Source organism: Puntigrus tetrazona, chromosome 20, assembly GCF_018831695.1.
Source record: "Puntigrus tetrazona isolate hp1 chromosome 20, ASM1883169v1, whole genome shotgun sequence".
Lineage (NCBI taxonomy): Eukaryota > Metazoa > Chordata > Actinopteri > Cypriniformes > Cyprinidae > Puntigrus > Puntigrus tetrazona.
In genome coordinates this window covers 1,500,480-1,515,349 of record NC_056718.1, presented here as the reverse complement: position 1 = coordinate 1,515,349, position 14,870 = coordinate 1,500,480, and positions in this window count along the sequence as shown.

Sequence of the window (14,870 nt, the reverse complement as noted above, 5' to 3'; positions counted from 1 at the left end):
GCGTGCTGTTTAATAGGCAATGAATCGCCAACATCAATATCATGTTCCATCAACGAATACGAGAAGGGATGTCAGAAAACAAGTTATTATAAGTCCGAATGACATTAGTCACATCAGCGCATTCAGCAGCAGTCAGATGGGAAAGAAACGTGTCAAGATTTCGGATCACCTCAGAATTTTTCAACCTTCCACCACCAGCTCCACAGAGGGAAAGTTAATATCATCCTCAATTATGATCGAGACACAGGTGCTATTAGTATTAGAAGATAATGGACAGGTCAAAATTTCAGCACTAGACAGCGCCTCATCAACAGGTGAATCAGCACTGAGCAGCGCCTGTTCTTTGATCACTGAAGAATCTGTGGGTGAAACAGTTAACGCAACAGACTTCGGTCCAAACAGATCTGGCTTTCGGTCAAAATAAGGTTTTAGCATATTAATGTGACACAAACGAGTCTCTTTCGATCGGATGTCGATATTACGTAGTTAAGTTCACTCACCTTCTCTTTTACCTGATAAGGACTCAAGTACCGGGCCTGCAGTGCAGATCCTGATACTGGTAACAGCACTAGCACCCTATCACCAGGAAAAAACTACAAAGTTTAGCACTACGATCAAACGTTTTTTCATCATCGCTGTTGTGACATCTTCAAATTCTCTTTGGCCAACTCACATGCACGGTGCAATTTTAAACGGAACTCTGAAACGTAGTCAAGGACATTGTTTAGACTCGAAAGTCATTAGACCAGTGATCTTTGATCAGCTTCAGTGGACCACGAACAGTGTGTCCAAACACCAGCTCGTTAGGACTGATGCCCAAAGACTCCTGTACTACCTCCCTTACTGCAAACATAACCATAGGCACTCCTCATCCCAGTCTTTCTGAAACTCTAGACAGAACGCACGAAGCATTGATTTTAAAGTCTGGTGGAACCGTTCGAGTGCTCCTTGGCTTTCTGGATGGTAACAACTAGAAGTGGAGTGTTGAATATGCAACTGATCCAGAACTTGTTTAAACACACGAGACATAAAGTTCGTACCTTGATCTGATTGAATAGTACGAGGAAGGCCAAACAGGAGAAGAACTTAAGAAGCGATTTCACCATTACTGGAGCAGTAATTTTCCGTAAAGGTATTACCTCTGGAAAACGTGTAGATGCACACATTATTGTCAGTAAATACTGGTTACGGACTTCGTGACGAGGCAAGGGACCGACACAGTCGATCAGCACTCTCGCAAATGGTTCACCAATAGCTGGAATTGGATACAGCGGAGCAGGTGGAATGGTTTGGTTGGTTTTCCAATCTTCTGACACACATGGCAACTTCGGCAGTAACTTGCTACATTTTTTTTTAAACCAGGCCAGAAAAAATGTCGGAGCACACGATCATACGTTTTATTTACTCCCAAATGACCGGCAAATGGACCGTCATGTGCAAGTCTCAGGATTTCAAAACGATATGAGGAAGGAACTACTACCTGCTTAACACTCTGCCATTCATCATCAGCAGCAGCAGTATTTGAAGGTCTCCACTTCCTCATCAGCACACCATCTTCAACAAAGTATCCTTGCGATACACTCTCAAGTTGCTCAAATAGGGAACAACAGCTTCAAAGAGGGGTGACATGTCCTTGTCTTTTCCTCTGCTCAAAAATAAGCTGCTCAAGCAGACAGAGATAATTTAACAAGCCCTAAAGAAGGTCTGTCTAGCTTCTTGACGGCGATGTCCAAACCAACAGAATTTGAACACTTCACTTTCCCAGATCTGAACTCGTGAGAAACATATCACTCAGATCGAATTTACACCCATCTTCTGACTTCCCATGGCTTTTCTCTTTAATCTCTGTGACATAGCGCGAGTAACAGCGCAAGAAAAAGGAAATACTCCGGGATATTTCCGAGCTAATGCATCAGGAGTAATGCAGGGAAAAGGAACACTGGTTACCTCAGGGCTAGCAAAAACTTTTCCTCCCGCCAAGTCATTCCCCAAAATAAACGTAACGCCTCGAACAGGAAGACACGGTCGCACCCCAACAACAACGCGCCAGTAACAAGGAGGACTCACTTTCAATCTCGCAAAGGCACGCTCACAAAGCCCATCTCAAATCCCTGTACCAAGACACTCAAACCAATAGAGCTCTCATCAGACAGCAGTAATATTTCTTCTAAAATAAAACTCTGAGCAGCTCCTGTGTCACAAAGTATCTTGATTGGTTTTCGCTGATTTGCTTTACCAACCAAAGATACAAAACCATCCATTATGAAACGGCACATACCCCTTTTCTTTACAAATATCAGCTTGTGAAGCTAACGACTCCAGTCCTTCCGAAAGTGCCGAGGACGCCATCAATAAACCTACCGATTTAGGGTTACGGTTTTTCTTTTGAGTGCATTGCACTCTGCAATAATGTGTCCCTGCTTTTACAATAAAAACAAATAAGTGAGGACACCAGCTTAGAACTCTCCACTTTATCCACAGACAAAGTGCGCTCAGAATGGCGTTTCAAAGCCAAGTGATTATTGTTAGCAGATGGAAGTTTCTGCTCATTTTTGCTCATTTAGCTCATTTAGATACATTACAACACGTTCGGGTAAGCAGTTTTAAATTCTTCCAAAAGAATCAGCTCACGAAGATCCTCATAAGATTTTACTTTCATCAAGCACACCACCGATCAAACATTGATTCCTTCTCACGAACAAATTCAACATAGGTTTCATCATCAGTTTTCCGATGACTACGAAATTTTTGGCGATAAGCCTCAGGAACCAGTTCATAGATTTTAAGAACGGCAGCTTTACCTGATCATAATCAAGAGACTCTTCCAGTGATAACGAAGAATAAGCTTCTTGAGCCTTCCCTACGAGAACACATTGTAACAACATGGGCCAAAATGTTTTCGGCCATTTAAGGTTAATGGCAACACGCTCAAAAAGAGCAAAAACTTATCTACCTCTTGTTCTCGAAAGGAGGAACAATACGATTATTGCGACTCACGCCAAAATCAGGAGCATCAACTACTCCCCTTTCACGAGCTCTCAGCTCTGGTTGTTTCAGGCGACAAGCTTGTTCCATCTCAAGCTTCTTCAATTCAAGCTCATGTCTCTCACGCCTCTCCATCTTTCTTTCTCACGATCCCATTTCTTTTAACAAAACTCTTTCATGCTCTTTAGCTTCCAACTCCAACTTCTTAACGTGCAGAGCAAGATCTTCTGAACTAACCTCAACTGGATCAGGATAATCTACCCACTTTTCTTCATCACCAAAAACGCCTTGTTTATGCAGCGAATCAACTAATAGAATCTGAAGTTCACGTTTAGATGAAGTATTACGAAAACTAACTTTATAGTGAGCAGCAATTTTCATAAGATCAGTCCTATTAATCTGAAATAACTCTGCCTGCGCTGGGTTGGAAATAAACTCTACTAATTCAAACATTTTGGAAAACTAACGCCTAACAAAATTACTTAAGAAAAGAACATTTTGAAAATTCACATCAGACCATTGTGACTCAATTACAAAGTAACTAGGAAATTTTAAAAAAACGAAAATCTAACTAAATGCACCGAATTCATCCTGACGAGCCCCAAATATGTTACGGCCTATAACTGATTTGTGGCTCGCTAAATAAAAACAAACGAAAAATATACAGGCCAGAACATATAAAAGAGTCACAACACCCGATATGAATTTAAGACACTTCCATTTATTGAATAATTCTCAAAATAATAAAAAAACAATTCACATGACTTATAAACGAAACATGAAGAATAACAAATCGCGGGTAGGAAAACTAAGGAAGCAAGCCCCTGACTACCCCTGTTCTCGGATTGCAGCTCTTACCTGTCTGCCGACAAACAAAACCAGAACACGGGTGAGTCTTCCGGACAACTACTTCCTCCCCTCAGCTCTTACTAACTCAACAAAACGTGAACTAATAAGATAAACTACCCGCTACTGATAAGGTAATCAAAAAGAAACCACATAAAAACAAAATTCGTTAAACAAAACAAAATACCAGCCTCAAAAGAGGCAATAAGGAGACGCCACCAGAACCGTGGGAAACGTAGAACAAAGAAAGAGAGAGAGAGAGAAAGAGAGAGAGAAAAAAAAGAGAGAGAAAGAGAGAGAGAGACCGCCATTTTCACCTGATGGCCTTTATATCCGAATCCTCAATGACGCTACCACTCATGGAACGGAATTCCCAACACCACCTATGGGCTCAATCATATTAAAGTCACAGATACACGTAACACCCATCCATACAGAATGGAGAAAAAAAAAAAAACTTTGGGAGAAACCAGACTCAGTTGGGGCCTGCTTCTCCTCTAACGGACGCCCAGCACTTAAATTTCAGTTCAATTTTAAATGCTGCTGTGTCAGATAGCGTAAATGACTTTCTTTTGTTTGTGTTTGTTTGTGTGTTTGTGTGTTTGTTTGTGTGTGTGTGTGTGTGTGTGTGTATATGTATGTGTATGTATGTGTATGTATGTGTAACGCCACACCAGCAGAGGGAGCCTTCCCCAGAGTTCTGACTGTCAGCTCTTCCTCTGCTTTCTCCACGCCCACTTCCCTTTTGGCGGCCATTTTAACCAGGCCCAAACAACAGCCTGGTGCGAAGTATTGCCAGCTCATCACTGCATACCAAGCGTTTCTTTATCTGTCTGTTTCTATCGTGTTTTTGACCTATTGCCTGTTTTTTTTCCTGACTATCGCTTTTTGATTACCCCTTGCCTTGACGCACTCGGATTGGACTGATTATTGTGTTTGAACCTTTGCCTGATTATTTGACGTTGAGTTTGGATTACGTTTGGATTTGTTTGCTGTCTCCATTAAAACTCCGCATATGGAATCTACTCCGGCTTCCGCCTCTGTATCGTTACAGAATACTTCGCCTTCACCGAATCCAGCGGAGGTTTCACAACTACAGGCCGCGTTCACTTACCAGAGTGAACTTATGAAGAATTATCAGGAACAGCTGGCTCAAAGTGCAAGCAGCAAACACTCATCTGCTTCATTATATCCGTTAGCTTCCACCCACGCAACTTTCTACGGTAAGACTGGCACTGCCAGAAAAATTTGATGGTTCTGCTGAGCAATGCAAAGGGTTTATTCGCCAAACTCGCACCTACCTGGAAAGTATGACTAATCATTCCGAAGCAGATAAGTGTTCACTGATCATGTCACTATTGTCCGGCAGAGCAATTGATTGGGCTGCGCCGTTTGGGAGACAGACGTGAATCTGCGCACTTCTGCTGAATATTTTATGAACCAAATTAGTGAAGTGTTTGAATATCCTGCAGGGGGCCAGGATGTATCAACACGGATTCTGCATTTAACTCAGGGAAATCGCACAGCAGCAGACTATGCCATTGAGTTTCGCACCTTAGCAGCACAAAGTGGGTGGAATGATGTCTCACTCAAAGCCGTTTTTAAACAAAGTCTCAATCCGGAATTGCAAACTGAGATGGCCTGCAGAGGAGAGGATTTGTCTTTCACGGAGTATGTCAATACCGCCATTGTTGGATAACTTGCAACGGAGTGCACCAAGACGGAGAACCACACGCCTTTCATTACCCGCTTTGCACCTGTGTCCAGCCGTACACCTGAACAGTCTGGCTCTGAACCTATGCAAATTGGAGCTACCAGCCTATCTGAGACTGAGAGAAATCGGCGCTGAGAACTGAATCTCTGTTTCTACTGTGGAGAACAAGGCCATCGCAATCACCAGTGTCCACACAAGGCCCGGAAGAAGGCAGCTGATTCAACCGGGTGAGTTGTAATGGTTTCTCCTTACAAATATTCAAGGCTGTTACTGTACCAGTCCAGATAACTACTGACAATGGTCCTATTCTGCTAACAGCACTAATTGACTCTGGAGCAGCACTTAATCTCATTAACCAGGATCTCATTCATCAACACCATATCTCCACCATACCATGTTTGCCAGCCATTGGAATTACCACTGTGGAAAATAAACCCATAAAAGGGGGTATCACCAGACAGACATCGCCCATCCGTCTACAAACTGGATTGTTTCATCAAGAACTCATTTCCCTGTATGTAATTGACTCACCCAAGTATGAAATCATCCTCGGATACCCATGGCTTTCCACTCATGACCCAAGTTTTTCTTGGTTCAATGGGAACTCACACACTGGTCTCAGTTCTGCCGAAATCACTGTCTTCACAACTGCCCATCATTGCCATGTCTCGCTACTAGTGTGGAAAGTCCCCTCAGCTCACAGACTCTCAACGATTCCACAATGCTATAATGACCTGCGGAAGTTTTTAGTAAAACTAAGGCCACTCAATTGCCACCACATCGGCCCTGGGATTGTGCCATTGATCTCCTGCCCAATGCTATGCCACCCAAAAGTAAGATTTATTCCCTGTCTCGTCAGGAGTCCCAAGCTATGGAAGAGTATATCAACGAGGCTTTGAACTCTGGATTTATTCGTCCATCCACTTCTCCCGCTGCAGCTGGGTTTTTTTTGTTGAGAAAAAGATGGAGGATTACGACCATGTATCGACTACCGAGGTCTCAACCATGTCACTGTTAAATTCCGTTATCCATTACCACTGGTCCCAGCTGCATTGGAACAACTTCGCGAAGCCAAGATTTACACCAAACTCGATCTCAGAAGTGCCTACAACCTCATCAGAATCAAGGAAGGAGATGAATGGAAAACTGCATTTCTCACCACTCAGGGGCACTATGAGTACCAGGTGATGCCGTATGGACTTGCCAACGCTCCAGCAGTATTTCAGTCCTTCATCAACGAGATCTTCAGGATATTCTTCACAAGTTTGTAATCACATTGATGATATTCTGATCTACTCCAGATCTGAGGATGAACATGTGGATCATGTGAGGATTGTCCTTTCCTGTCTTCTAGAACATAACTTGTACATCAAGGCAGAGAAATGTGAGTTTCATGTATTCCAGACATCCTTTCTAGGATACAATATAAGTCATCACGGCGCGTGGAAATGGACAATGCAAAAATCACTGCTGTCACTGAATGGCCCAGGCCCTCCACAGTCAAAGAACTACAACGGTTCCTAGGATTTGCTAATTTCTACCGCCGGTTCATCAGAAATTACAGTTTGATAGCCGCCCCTCTGACCTCCCTACTCAAAGGTAAACCTCAAGGTTACATTGGACCGAACAAGCAGACACCGCCTTCAATAACCTGAAAACCACTTTTACTACAGCCCCAATCCTGAGACATCCAAATCCCGACCTTCCATTCATCCTGGAAGTGGACGCTCTGATTGTGGCATTGGTGCGGTGCTCTCACAGCGTCATGGTCAACCTGCAAAATTGTATCCCTGTGCTTTCTTTTCTAGAAAGCTTTCCACAGCAGAAAGAAACTACGATGTCGGCAATAAGGAACTTCTCTCTATGAAAGCAGCCATTGAAGAGTGGAGGCATTGGCTAGAAGGGGCACTACATCCCTTTCAAGTAATCACTGACCATAAAAACCTTGAATATGTCAAAGCTGCTAAGAGACTCAACCCACGTCAAGCACGATGGTCACTTTTCTTTTCAAGATTTCAGTTCACTGTCACTTACCGCCCAGGAAGCAAGAACAGCAAAGCAGACGCCATGTCACGGAGACATGATCCCCTCATCAGACACATACCTCAGAACCCATCCTGAACCCAGCCGTAATCATCGCACCCATCAACTGGGATATAATGGATGAAATCCAACAAGCTACCCAACACGAACCGTCGCCAACTAATTGTCCTCCCAACAAACAATATGTTCCACAAACACTAAGAAGGAGAGTGATGCAGTGGGTTCACACATCTTTGAGCTCAGGCCATCCAGGAATATCTCGATCCATCAAGCTAACACAGAACTCATTCTGGTGGCCCTTTATGACGCGAGACATCACAAATTATGTAAAAGCTTGTCCAGTGTGTGCTCAAGCCAAGACCCCCAGAGACCTTCCAGCTGGCCTACTGAAACCTCTCTCCATTCCACAAAGACCATGGTCTCACCTGTCCGTGAGACTTTGTTACCAACCTCCCCACCATCTAATGGATTCACCACCATCCTGGTGATTATTGACCGATTCTCCAAAGCATGCCGCCTAGTTCCACTCAAGGGTCTACCCACAGCCATGGAAACAGCCCAAGCCATGTTTCATCATGTGTTTAGAAACTATGGAATACCCGAGACATCGTCTCAGACCGAGGAACCCAATTCACGCCTCAGGTTTGGAGAGCCTTTTGTAAATTACTAGACATAAATGTCAGTTTAACATCTGGTTTTCACCCACAGTCTAACAGGCAGGTAGAGAGACTAAATCAAGAGATTGGGAGATATCTGAGAACATACTGCAGTCGAGAGCAACACCGTTGGACAGAATTCCTTCCTGGACTGAATATGCTCAAAATTCATTGACTCACTCATCCACAGGACTAACCCCTGCTTTCAGTGTGTGCTTGGCTACCAACCCCTTGTTCCCGTGGTCCGAGAACCATCTTCTGTACCCGCCAAGCAATGACTGGATTCAGCGCAGTGAGAGGGTGTGGGACAATGCTCATGTCCGCCTGCAACGTGCAATTGGCACTCAAGAGTTGCAAGCAAATCGACGACGCCGCCACATCCTCCCTATCTATCTACAGGACAAAGGGTCTGGCTCTCCACGAGGACCTCAAGTTACATCTGCCGAGCAGGAAGCTCAGCCCAAGGTATGTTGGTCCTTTCAAGATCATTCGACAAATCAATGAGGTCACATACCAGTTAGAGCTCCTGCCAACCACCGTAGATTCTCCTTCCTTTCACGTGTCGCTCCTCAAACCTGTCCACCGGATGCTGACCCCAATGCTGAGCCGGAGGAACCACCACCACCGCTGGATGTAGATGGATCACCGCGACATTGTCAATGTGCTCCTGGACTCCAGAAGACGAGGGGTCAGCTCCAATATTTGGTGGACTGGGAGGGCTACGGACCTGAGGAGAGATCATGGATACCTGCTTCGACATTCTGGACCCTCCTTAATCGAGGAATTTCATAGAGCCAGACCTGACCGTCCTGCACCACGACCACGGGATTTATTCACGTAGAGCACCAGGAGGTGCTCCTAGAGGGGGTGCTGTAACGCGCACACCAGCAGAGGAGCCTTCCCAGAGTTCTGACTGTCAGCTCTTCCTCTGCTTTCTCCACGCCCACTTCCCTTTTGGCGGCCATTTTAACCAGGCCCAAACAACAGCCTGGTGCGAAGTATTGCCAGCTCATCACTGCATACCAAGCGCTTTTTTATCTGTCTGTTTCTATCGTGTTTTTGACCTATTGCCTGTTTTTTCCTGACTATCGCTTTTTGGATTACCCCTTGCCTTGACGACTTGGATTGGACTGATTATTGTGTTTGAACCTTTGCCTGATTATTTGACGCTGAGTTTGGATTACGCTTTGGATTTGTTTGCTGTCTCCATTAAAACTCCAGATATGGAATCTACTCGCTTCCGCCTCTATATCGTTACAGTATGTGTGTGTGTGTGTGTGTGTGTGTGTGTGTGTGTGTGTGTGTGTGTGTGTGTGTGTGTGTGTGTGTGTGTGTGTGTGTGTGTGTGTGTGTGTGTGTGTGTGTGTGTGTGTGTGTGTGTGTGTGTGTGTGTGTGTGTGTGTGTGTGTGTGTGTGTGTGTGTGCATCAGGATCTGGTGATCGGTCCACAGAGCGCATCTAGGTGTTCTGGTCTCTGATGAACATAATCTCTGGGTGCTGATCCACCATCTAGTCTGGATACAAACTGTAAAACAGATTAAGAAAGAAACAGGACTAATATTAGCGTAGATGCCATTCTTTCTATGATGTCACAAGTACATTGTGTTTTAGGAGTAGTGTTCCCGATTCCAGCGGTTCTAAGTAATGCAGCCTAAAATCTTTTAACAGATTTGAATAATAAAAAGTGTGTTGGTGTGTTATGTGTAGGCTAGGTTAAAAAGATGTGTCTTTAATCTAGATTTAAACTGGCAGAGTGTGTCTGTTAGAGTTAGGGAGATTGTTCCAGAGTTTAGGTGCTAGATAGGAAAAGGATCTGGCGCCATAGTCGATTTTGATATTCTAGGTATTATCAAATGGCCAGAGTTTTGAGAATGCAGCGGTCGGTGCAGGACTATAATGTGATAAGAGCTCGCTCAAGTATTGAGGAGCTAAACCATTCAGGGCTTTATAGGTAATTAATAAGATTTTAAAATCTATCTGATGTTTGATAGGAGCCAGTGCAGTGTTGACAGAACTGGCTAATATGATCATACTTCCTAGTTCTAGTAACGACTCTAGCTGCTGCGTTTTGGACCAGCTGAAGTTTATCAAGTGTGCAGAACAACCACCCAATAAAACATTACAATAATCTAACCTTTGACGTCATAAACGCATGAATTAACATTTCTGCATCAGAGGTTGAAAGCATAGGTCGTAATTTGGATGTATTTTTAATATGGAAAAACACAGTCTTACAGATGCTGGAAACATGGTTGTCGAAGGAAAGATTGCTGTCAAACGGCACACCTAGGTTCCTAACTGATGAAGAACAATTAACAGAGAAGCCATCAAGTGTTAGACAGTGTTCTAGATTATTATATGTGGGTTTTAGGTCCAATTATTAGCACCTCCGCTTTTTTTCAGAATTTAGCATTAAGAAGTTACTCATCATCCAGTTTTTTATATCGACTATGCATTCTGTTAGATTCTCAATTTGGTGTATCACCAGGCTGCGCTGAAATATAGAGCTGAGTATCATCAGCATAGCAGTGAACGCTAACACTATGTCTCCTGATAATATATCTCCCAGAGGTAACATGTATAGGTTGAAAAAGTAACGGTCCTAGCACTGAGCCTTGAGGAACTCCATATTTCACTTGTGAGCGATATACCTCCTCATTTACTGCTACAAACTGATGATTTAAACCATGCTAAGGCGCTTCCTCTAATGCCAACATAGTTTTCTAGTCTATCCAAGAGAATGTTGTGATCGATGGTATCGAATGCTGCGCTAAGATCTAATAGCACTAATAACGAGATAAAACCACGATCCGATGATAGAAGCAGGTCATTAGTAACTCTAATGAGAGCAGTCTCAGTACTATGGTACGGTCTAAAACCTGATTGAAATCCTCGAGATACCATTTTTTCAAAAAGGAATACAGTTGTGAGGATACTACCTTTTTCTAGTATCTTTGACAGAAAAGGGAGATTAGAGATTGGTCTGTAATTTCCTAAGTCTTTGGGGACAAGATGTGGTTTCTTAATAAGAGGCTAAAACTACTGCCAGTTTGAAGGTTTTGGGAACATATCCTAATGACAATGATGAATTAATAATGTTCAAAATAGGATCTATGACTTCTGGAAGCAAATCTTTTAATAGTTTAGATGGAATAGGGTCTAGCATACATGTTGCTGGTTTAGATGATTTAACAAGTTTGTATAAGTCTTCTTCTCCTATAATAGAGAAAGAGTGTAATTTTTCCTCAGGGGATCTATAGCTCACTAACTGATGTGCAACTGTAGCTGACGGCCATGTAGTTACAATTAAAAAGATGAAAGAAAACAGTTTGTCTCCTTCCTGACCTGGGCACTAGTTGGTCAAGTTGGAACTCTAAGACTATATGCCATATTTCTAGATAGAAGAGCGGCACCACCCCAGGAGGGATGAAGACCATCTCATTTCAACAGGTCCATCCAGAAACTGGGCACCACTTCGACATCAAGCCATTGAGACCCAGCAGTCTGCTGTAAATCTCAATTCAATCTCAATGCTCTGGTCCCTCCCAGGCAGGAGGGACCAGAGCATATTACATTGTCCGACATCGTCCTAGCAAATTCACACGCAAAATGTTCTTTACTTTCTTTTCATTTCTTATGTAAATGATTTTTCATTTCTTATATTTATGTTTTATTTTTTTCTTTCAAAAATATTCTTTACTTTTTTTTGTAATTATTATTATTCTTGTTATTTCTTATGTTAATATCACTAAAAAGACACCAATTTGTGACTGGTTATTACAAAAATATATTTTTTATTATTATTTTGTTTTTTTATATTCTTTACCTTTTTTGGATTTTTAAGTTTTTTCATTTATGTTAATTTCACTAAAAAGCCACAGATTTGTGACTGATTATTGCAAAAATATTCTTTACTTTTTCAATTATTAATTCTTTTATTTTGTATGTTAATGTCACTAAAAAGCAACAAATTTGTGACTAGTTATTTTTAAAATATTATACATAAATATGCTTTCCTTTTAAAAATAGTATTATATATTTTTTTTTTTTCATTTCTTAATGTCACTAAAAGCCACAAATTTGTGACTAATTTTTTATAAAAATATCATTTACTTTTTTGTAATTATTATTATTTTTTCATTTCATATGTTAATGTCACTAAAACTTTGTGACTGATTATTTCAAAAATATTCTTTACTTTTTTTGTACTACTACTACTACTACTATATTCTCTGGTATAAAAAATAAAAATAAATAAATGAATAAATAAACATCATCACCCTATCTCAAGGGAGTGCCCAGCCACCCCTACGGAGGAAACTCATTTCGGCCGCTTGTACCGGGATCCCATTCTTCTCGGTCATGACCCAAAGATCATGACCATAGCTGAGAGTAACATTGAAGATCAACTGGTACAGCGACCGCATTACTGCAGAAGCTGCACCTGTCGATCTCTCGCTCCATCCTCCCCTCACTCGTGAACAAGACCCCAAGATACTTAAACTCCTCCACCTGAGGCAGGAGCTCCCCACCAACCTGAAGGGGACAAGACACCCTTTGTCCGACTGAGAACCATTGCCTCAGACTTAGAGGTGTTGATTCTCATCCCAGCCGCTTCACACTCAGCTGCTGCAAACCGCCCCAGCGCACACTGTAGGTCTTGGCAAAAGCAGAGACGCTTATCCTGTGGTCGCCAAAACAGACCCCCTCCAGCCCCAGCTGCGCCTAGAAATCCTATCCATAAAATAATGAACAGGACCGGTGACAAAGCGGCCCCTGTCGAGAGTCCAACATGCACTGGGAACAAGTCTGACTTAATGCCGGCATCAATGCCTGCTCTGATCATACAGGGACCGGACAGCCCTTAACAATGGGCCTTTTTAACCCGTGATTCCCAGAGCACCCCCAAAGGACACCACAAGGAACCCGGTCGAATGCCTTCTCCAAATCCACAAATCGCATGTGGACTGGTTGGGCAAACTCCCAGAACCCTCCAGTATCCTGAAGAGGGTATAGAGCTGGTCCAGTCTTCCACGCCCAGGACAAAACCCGCATTGTTCCTTTTTCGAAGCTGAGGTTCCACCATCGGATGGATTCTCCTCTCTAGTACTCCTGGGCATAGACTTTCCCAGGAGGCTGAGGAGTGTGATTTCCCAATAGTTGGAGATCACCCTCCGGTCCCCATTCTTAAAAAAAGAGGATCCACCACCCCGGTCTGCCAGTCCAGAGGCGTGTCAGCCAAGACAGCCCCACAACATCCCGAGACCTGAGGTAGTCTGGGCGGATCTCGCCCACCCGAGCTCTTGCCACCGAGGAGCTTCTCAACAACCTCAGTGACCTCAGCCAGGGTGATGGTCGAGTCCCCCCCCCGGGAGGATTGAGGAGATCCTCAAAGTATTCCTTCCACCGCCCGACAAATTCCCCAGTCGTGGTTAGCAGGAGCCTCCCACCAGCACCGTATGCGGTGCTGGCAGGGCACTGATTCCCTTTTTGAGGCGCCGGACGGTTCGCCAGAACCTCTTTGAGGCCGGGCCCGATAGTCCTTGTTCATGGCCTTCCCGAACTCCTCCCAGACCTGAGTTTTTGCCTGCACAACCACCCGGGCAGTGGTCTGCTTGGCCCACCGGTACCTGTCAGCTGCCTCAGGAGTCCCACGAGCCAACCAGGCCCGATAGGACTCCTTCTTCAGCTTGGCGGCATCCCTTTCTTCCGTGGGGTGTTGCCGCCACGACATGCACCAGAGACTTTACGCCCACAGCCCGGACGGCTGCATCGACCAAAGAGGCAGAGAACATAGTCCACTCCGAACTCAACGCGTCCAGCCTCCCTCTGATCCGGTCAAAGTTCTGCCGGAGGCGAGAGTTGAAGATCTCCCTGACAGGGTCTCTGCCAAACGCTCCCAACAGACCCTCACGGTACGCTTGGGCCTGCAAGTCTGTCTGGCCTCCTCCCAATCCAACTCACCATCAGGTGGTGATCAGTTGACAGCTATGCCCCTCTCTTCACCCATACGTGTCCAAGACATGCGGCCCGAGATCAGATGATACAACCACAAAGTCGATCATCAACCTCCGCCTCCTAGGGTGTCCTGATGCCACTTGTACTGGTGGACACCCTTATGCTTGAGCATGGTGTTTGTTATGGACAGACCATGATAAGCACAGAATTCCAACAACAGCACACCACTCTGGTTTAGATCGGGGCGCCTCCCCCAATCACGCCCTCCAGGTGTCGCTAGCATCACCAAGGTGAGCGTTGAAGTCCCCAGCAGGACAATAGAGTCCCTGATTGATCGCTTTCCAGCACCCTCCCAAGGACTCCAAGAAGGCCAGGTACTCCTAAACTGCCATTCGGCCCGTAGGGCACAAATGACAGTGAGAGTCCTCCCCAACCCAAAGTCACAGGGAGGCGACCCTCTCGTCCACCGGGTAAAACTCAACACATGGTGGCTAAGCTGGGGGGCTATAAGCAAGCCCACACCTGTGCGCCTCTCTCACGAGAAGATGGGTTCCAGAGCCCAAGCTGCGCCGCGTGGAGGTGAGCTCCCGACTATCTCTAGCCGGTACCTCTCAACCTCCTGCAACAACTCAGGCTCCTTCCTCCCCAGAGACGTAACATTCCATGTC